Source organism: Lagenorhynchus albirostris, chromosome 17, assembly GCF_949774975.1.
Source record: "Lagenorhynchus albirostris chromosome 17, mLagAlb1.1, whole genome shotgun sequence".
Lineage (NCBI taxonomy): Eukaryota > Metazoa > Chordata > Mammalia > Artiodactyla > Delphinidae > Lagenorhynchus > Lagenorhynchus albirostris.
The window spans coordinates 36,986,422-36,993,739 of NC_083111.1; the positions used below are offsets into that span (position 1 = coordinate 36,986,422).

Genomic DNA, 7,318 nt, shown 5'->3' on the forward strand with positions numbered 1-7,318 from the left:
AACCCCCATTGTAATACCCGATCATTGTAAAGGTTAAACACCTTTCTTACTTCTACTTTACAAAGCCATCCTGTGACATCATGCCTCTGAGTTTCATCTCAGTGTTGGACTTGAAGACTCCCAGTTTGCAAAGTATCCTTCTGTACACCATAAACTCTTACTTAATACTATTTTACTGACCTAGTCTTAATTTTTACTATCTCTAAATTTTGAAAGAACTATAAAATAATAAACTTATGTTGTTTAAACTGCTAAGTTTGTGATAATTTTTTATGGCAGCAATATAAAATACCACCTCTCATCAGACAAAGCTAAAAGAAGCTAATTGTTATTTTCTATACCCTACATGGAAATTAGTGAGATCAGTAAGTTCATTAGGTGCATTTTCTACCTTCCAAGTTACCATAAGCAATAATTAATTGGTAGACTTCTGTTCTCTGGTCTCCCGTAGCAATTTCCTCTCTGCTTTTTAGCTTCTACTAACAGTATCCCCTCTACTCCTTTCAGCATTCTCAGGCTGCCTAGTCCTGAAGACAGTGCCATATACTTGGGTTTATTTTAGAGCAATACTAATTTCTATTATATTTATCTATTGCTTTGTACTTTCAGTACCAGCTTCTGTTGGATTTACCTATTGCTTTGTACTTCCAGTACCACTTTCTGCTTTGTTATTGCTTTTTAAGAATCCATCATCTTACAACTTAGTGGATTAAAACAACAATGTATTAATTTTCAGAAAGATGCGTCCATCTGGTGGATCAGCTGGGGCCTGAGCTCAGCTGAGAAAGCTGCATTGGCTGAACCCCTGTCTCCAAATGTACTTTTACCCTGGGCTTCCTCTTTACATGTCAGTCTCAGAATAGTACACTTAGAGGGCAAAGGCAGATGCTTCCAAGGCCTTATAATGTTACAGGGAAGAACAAAATCTGACTACATATTGGATCTGTTTCTTTTTCCTTAACCTCTTCTTCCAGTTGCTTTTGTTCACTAAGAGGATACTGTCTATACATAACGGCCTGCCTCCGGGAACCCTGCCCCTCTGCCTGAATGTTAAAACAAAGTGCCTTTGTTCAGGGAAACATCCTGACCCTGTCCACCTGTGAATGGCTAGGAGAAAGAAGAAATTAACACATCCCCTTCCTGAGGCTGGCCATTCCAGGAGATATTTGCAAGACTTATGGCCTTTTTACTTTATTCCCTTACCTCCTCCCTGTCTCTGTTCTATAAAAGAAACTGGTATCCAGACTGCAATAAAATGGTTCTTTTGAGACACTAGTCTGCCATCTTCTCGGTATGCTGGCTTTCCGAATAAAGTCATTATTCCTTGCCTCAACACCTCATCTCCTGATTTATTGCCCTGTCATGCAGTGAGCAGAATGAGCTTGGACTCAGTAACAATACGCCCAAGGTTTTGGAACGTGTACAAGTTTACTTCTACCACATTCTATTTGTCAGAGCAAATCACAAGGCCAGGTCACATTCAAACAGGCAGAGGGATAAATTCAGTCTCTTGATGGAAGATGTGGCAGTTTCACATGCAGAGGAGCATGGATGCAGGGAGACGTGATTCATTGGAGGTCATTTTAAATTGATCAATCACAACCACAAACGATATTTTGTGTAAAAAAGGCATAAAAACAAAGGAGAGTTCTTCAAGGGACATGATGCTTTGGGGAAGTTTAATTTGAAATTCTAAAGTCCATCTGAGAAGGCTATTTTATGAATATCTATGCAAGATATCTATGATATTTAATGAATATCTATCATAGATTTTATGAATATCTATGAATATTTTATGAACCTCTATGTAAAGTATGTTCATATTAAATATGTACTCGTAAGGGTTATAACTGCTTTCCTTAGCACATGCCAGGGTACCACCTCTACTCTCTCACCCTGACCTCTGTTTCTCTACTCTGTGCCAGGAGAGCCCAGGCTTGGAAATCAAATAAAATTATACTTGAATTCACTACCTCTGAGTAATGATCTTATTTAAGTTAGTTTAACCTTTCAAAACCTCAGTTGTCTAACTAGTCTGTAAAACAGAGTAATAATACCTACCTTATGGAGTATTTATTATAATTTAATGAGAAAATATATGGAATGTAACTATCAGTGACTGGCATATAGACTTGCCATAAACATAAGCTTTTTTATCACTCTCCTCTTTTAGCTCTATTGGAAGGAAAACCAGGGGACAGGCATCACTGAACTAGGCTAGAAGCACAATGGGCCAGAGCATGTTTGTATTTTTAACTCATTAATTCATCTACATTCGCCTTACAGTTATTATATAGTACATCTCAGGTGTGTAGTCTGTATGCTTAATTCAAGAACTCTAGGGTATCTCAGCAGGCCTGAGGGAGTTGTATTTATGCATGAATGGGGATTTCTCTGGCAGTCCAGTGATTAAGACTCAGCACTGCCAATGCAGGGGACACAGGTTCAATCCCTGGTCAGGGAACTAATATCCCACATGCCACGTGGCCTGGCCAAAAGAATAAAAAAATATGCATGAATGTTCCTAAGGTTTTTGGAAATGCCCAGTAAAAAGGACTTTGAGGAAATAGAGATTTAGATTTCACACGAAGGATGAAATATGAATGCCCCTTCATTATATGCATACCCTGAAAAAGCAGGAAACTGGTTCTTAAGTGAGGAAAACTTGAAGGATGGATACACACTCTGCTAAGACTAGGGTAAATATGTTTACCTTCAGCTCTGAGGGATTTTGTTTACTTCTCCAGCAAACAGAATTATAACTCTGAGAAAATAAGGCCATGTTCTGAAGTTGAAAGAGTGCAACATTTTGCAAAAACAATAGAGGAGGGTTGAAATCTTGACTATAGTCATAGAAGAGTTGTTTTTTTCAATTAATTAGTCCTAGATTGTCTCTTATTGTCTCAGTTTCATCAGCAAAATGGGAGATAGCTATCCTACATCTCACAGGATGCTAGTAAGAGTAAAATAAGGTCCAAGCTCTATAAGCACACCACAACAGAACAGAGTGAAATGCAAAGTTCCATAGACAAAATTTGACTTGAAGTTGTGTGGAACTTTTCTTGTTGATCCAAAACTGATAGTTAGGGTCCAAAACTGAGGCCAAAAAAAAGCAGTAAGTATCTCCACATACTAAATCAGCAGAACTGGCCCTTCAATGACCCAATACCCCAATCCGTATAAACAGGAGAATGAGAAGGAGGAAAATGGAAATTATTGAAGTCATGAATTGTTGGCTTAGGGAGTTCTTCTGTGGCTTCTCCCTGCCCTTTTCTGAAAAGTCAAGTGAGAAGTGCTCTAATAATAATTTGCAAAGTTTGGATGTATCTGCATAAAAAGAAAACTAACACCTCATTTTCAAATTAGGACACAGATTACTTGCTCTTCCCAAAGTCTGTGTGAACAGGAAAAAAAGAATTGGTGAATTATGGCAGGGCAAACAGAAAGGCCTGTGGTGTAGCTCAGCTATCACTCCTGCTTTGATGAGAATGTGAGTTTCTTGTAGGCCAAAGTAGCACCACAAAAATTAGCTGGGCTTGTGCCATCATGATGGCAGCAACAAAAGAGGCTAACTGCTGGGTGAAAAAACTCCAGCAGCCAGAGCCCATGGGGTATTCCACTGAGTACAAGAGCTGAGGAGGACTGGAAGAAGTTAAGCAGGACACCATAGATTGGGAAGGCCCTAAAGAACTCACATTTGTGCCTCCTCTAGAAATCCAGTATTTGAGTGCCTGCTGTGGAGAGAGTATGGTCAATGGCCAGTCAGTATTGGCCCAAGAGTTACTATCAAAGAACACAAGGAGGACTACAACAGCCCATTGACTCCCTCCAACTCCTCCCTGTGTCCACTTCTTGGAGGAGGTAGAAACTAGAAAAGGGTGGAAGGACCTGAAGCCCAGAGGTAAACTACATTCTTTCCCCCAAGGTGGAAAATGGGAAAGAGGCAAAAGGAAGACCATACCCCCTCCCCATTTCAGGTCCTTCAAGCCACAATACTAGCAGATGACAGAAAAGAGGAAATCTTTGATTTGGATATGAAATTGGAGTTTTAGACTGGATGGATTTTTAATGACTGAAATTGACAAGGAAGTTATAGAACCTACCCAACATATGATGATGTGATAAGATATGTTACAGGAGACAAGTGAGAATTTAAAATGGCCCTATTAGGGGAAGTATTTGTAGGAAACTATAATTGTTTCTTATCTATACCTTGGTAAGTTCTGTTTGTTTAATAACTTGTAGAGATAGATGATTAGATCGATAGATAGATATGGGTAAATGTAGAAATATATATGATTGTTGCCTCAAATTCAAGCTTTTCCTTGATTCAAATATTTTTGATAAATAAATATAAGAGTTTGGTACTAAATGCTGAGGCTACAAAGATGACAGGGCATTTAAGAGGTAATTGGGGTTAGGACTTCTTTGTTAGTCCAGTGGCTAAGACTCTGCATACCCAGTGCAGGGGGCCCAGGTTCAATCCCTGGTCAGGGAACTAGATCCCACATGCCACAACTAAAGATTCTGCATGTCGCAACTAAAAGATTCCACATGCTACAACTAAAAGTTGCTGCAACGAAGATCCCTCGCACAGCAAGGAAGATCCCGTGTACCACAGCTAAGACCTGGTGCAGCCAAATAAATAAATACTTTTTTAAAAAAAGAGGTAATTGAGGTTAAATGAAGTCCTAATGGTGGGACCCTAATCCAATGACATTCATGTCCTTATAAGAAGAGCCACCAGAGAGCTAGCTTGCTCCCTCTTTCTTTCTTTCTCTTTCTCTCTCTGTCTCTCTCTTTCTCTCCATGAATTTGCACTGAGGAAAGACCATGTGAGGATACAATGAGAAGACAGCCATCTGCAAGCCGGGAAAAAGTCCTCACCAGAAACTGAGCCCTTGATCTTAGACTTCCAGCCTTCAGAATTGTGAGGAAATAAACTTCTGCTGTTTAAATCATCTGTGGCATTTTGTTATGGCAGCTTGAGCTAATAAAATCTACATAGAATAAGATTGCTTTTTAAAAATCCTTTTAGCCCTTGGAGGTACACATACACACATTTCACGGATAAACCTATTTGAGACCATAGAAGCAGTTGATTAATGTAAAAACACATTTTATGATAAGAAACCTACTTTTCCTATGGTTTCAGAAAACAGTTGGGTAAGAAAAATACCTATTACCTCTTTAGAAGTTGGTATTCCCAGCATTTCTTCCTGTGAGATACAGAACCACATTCTAGTTTTCATTTCCACACTTCTAGGCTTTTTTCATTTCTACTTCTAGCCCTTTGAATGGTCTATCTGCCTGATACTTAAGTGCAACATCCCAGTTTATTTAACCAGTCCTCTATTTTTTAATTTTTCAGACTTGTTGCAGTATTTTTCTATTCATTCATTCAGCAAATGTTTATTAGGTACCTTCTATGTGCCAGGCACTGTTTAAGGAGTTACAATATCCCTGACCTCATTATAATGAAAAATATAGGTAACAGTTTAACAAGGATATATAATATATCAGATGGTGATAAATGTTGTAAAAGAAATAAAGCAGGGTAAGGGAAAATGGCAAAGATGGGTGGAGGAAGCACATTGCTTTTTTACATGGAGGAGCTAGGATAGGCTTCATTGACATTTAAACAGGTATGAACAGCAAGGCCCTGAGAAGGGAGCATGCTTGGTATATGCAGGAACAGCAAGGAAGCCTGAGCAAACTGAGCTGGGGGGTTGGGGTAGGGGGTGGGGGAGTAAAAGATGAGATCAGAGAAGTTTGGCATGTACCCCAGATGGGGCAGATCATATGAGGCCAGTTTGGTATATCTTCTGAGTTGAGAAAACTTTGGAACTCTTGTTGGCTTTTGAGCAGAGGAGTGATGATATTGTAAAGGAGCAGGACCCTATAAGCCCTTCCCAAGACAGACCTTCCCCCATATCCTCTGCTTTAGCTCCTCTCTGAAGTACCTAGATAACAGTATTTGATGCTCATTTCCTGAGTTGTTTTATAGATGTGAAAACCCCCCACCAAATGGAAGATATTAACTACTTGATGACTGTGAGCACATAGCTCCAGGCCTCTTGGAGCCAAAAGATTGATAATGTTAACCCCTGTGACACCACCCTGTTCCCTCACCATCAGCCAGTCAGAGACTGTGCACAGCTGATCACATACCCTGCAACCACCTCCCTCACCTGGCTTTTAAAAATGCTTTTCCAAAATTTTGGGGGAGCTCAGGCTTTTTCAGGGCAGGAGTCACCTGTCTCCTTACAGGGCCCTGCAATAAACCTTTCTCTGCTCCAAACTCCAACATTTTGGTTTGTTTGGCCTCACTGTGCACTGGGCACACGAACTTGTGCTAACAATATGACATAGACTTTATTTTTTTTAATATTTATTTATTTATTTATTTTTATTTGATTGTGCCAGGTCTTAGTTGTGGTAGGCAGGCTCCTTAGTTGTGGCTCGACGGCTCCTTAGTTGTTGCATGTGGGCTCCTCAGCTGTGGTGTGCGAACTCTTAGTTGCGGCATGCATGTGGGATCTAGTTCCCCAACCAGGGATCAAACCCAGGCCCTCTGTATTGGGAGCGCAGAGTTTTAAACACTGCACCACCAGGGAAGTCCCAACATAGACTTTATAAGAATCACAAGGGCTACTATGTTAAAATTGGACTCTAGGTAAGAAAGACAGAAGCAGTGGAGGTGGAAAAAAAGGGATCAGATTCTGGATATCTTATGAAAGCAAATCTAACATGATTTCCTTATGGATTTCACATAGTTTATGAAAAACAGAAGTTAAGGATGACATCAATCTATCTTAGAACACTTTTCTGATTATTTATTCCTGAAAAAGGTTTTGAAGTGGTAGGCTGGATCAAAGGATATGCACATTTTATTTTATTTTTTAAATATTTGTTTATTTGGCTGTACCAAGTCTTCGTTGCGGCACACAGGATCTTCATTGCCGCATGCAAGATCTTCATTGGGGCATGTGGAATCTTTAGTTGTGACATGCAAACTCTTAGTTGCAGCATGTGGGATCTAGTTCCCTGACCAGGGATTGAACCTGGGCCCCCTGCATTGGAAGCATGGAGTCTTAGCCACTGGACCACCAGGGAAGTCCTCAAAGACTATGCACATTTTAAAATCTTTGGATATATATTGTCAGTTGCTCTTTAGAACCTGAGAACAATTTTTTACCCTCACTTGTGGTGTCTCACACTGTACATTTTTCAGCAGCCAATGAAAATAACATTATTTTTACTGTGGATAGTTTAATAGGAAATATGTTATTTTTGTAATTTACTTTATTCTTGATGA

The 7,318-nt window shown here is 39.6% G+C and overlaps 1 non-coding gene across 1 annotated transcript; it reads right to left on the reverse strand.

Moving 5' to 3' along the window:
* Positions 1 to 7,043: 7,043 nt before the first annotated feature.
* On the reverse strand, positions 7,044 to 7,116 carry TRNAW-CCA (transfer RNA tryptophan (anticodon CCA)). The gene has a single exon. It is a non-coding gene; the product is annotated as a tRNA-Trp (tRNA).
* Positions 7,117 to 7,318: the final 202 nt, after the last annotated feature.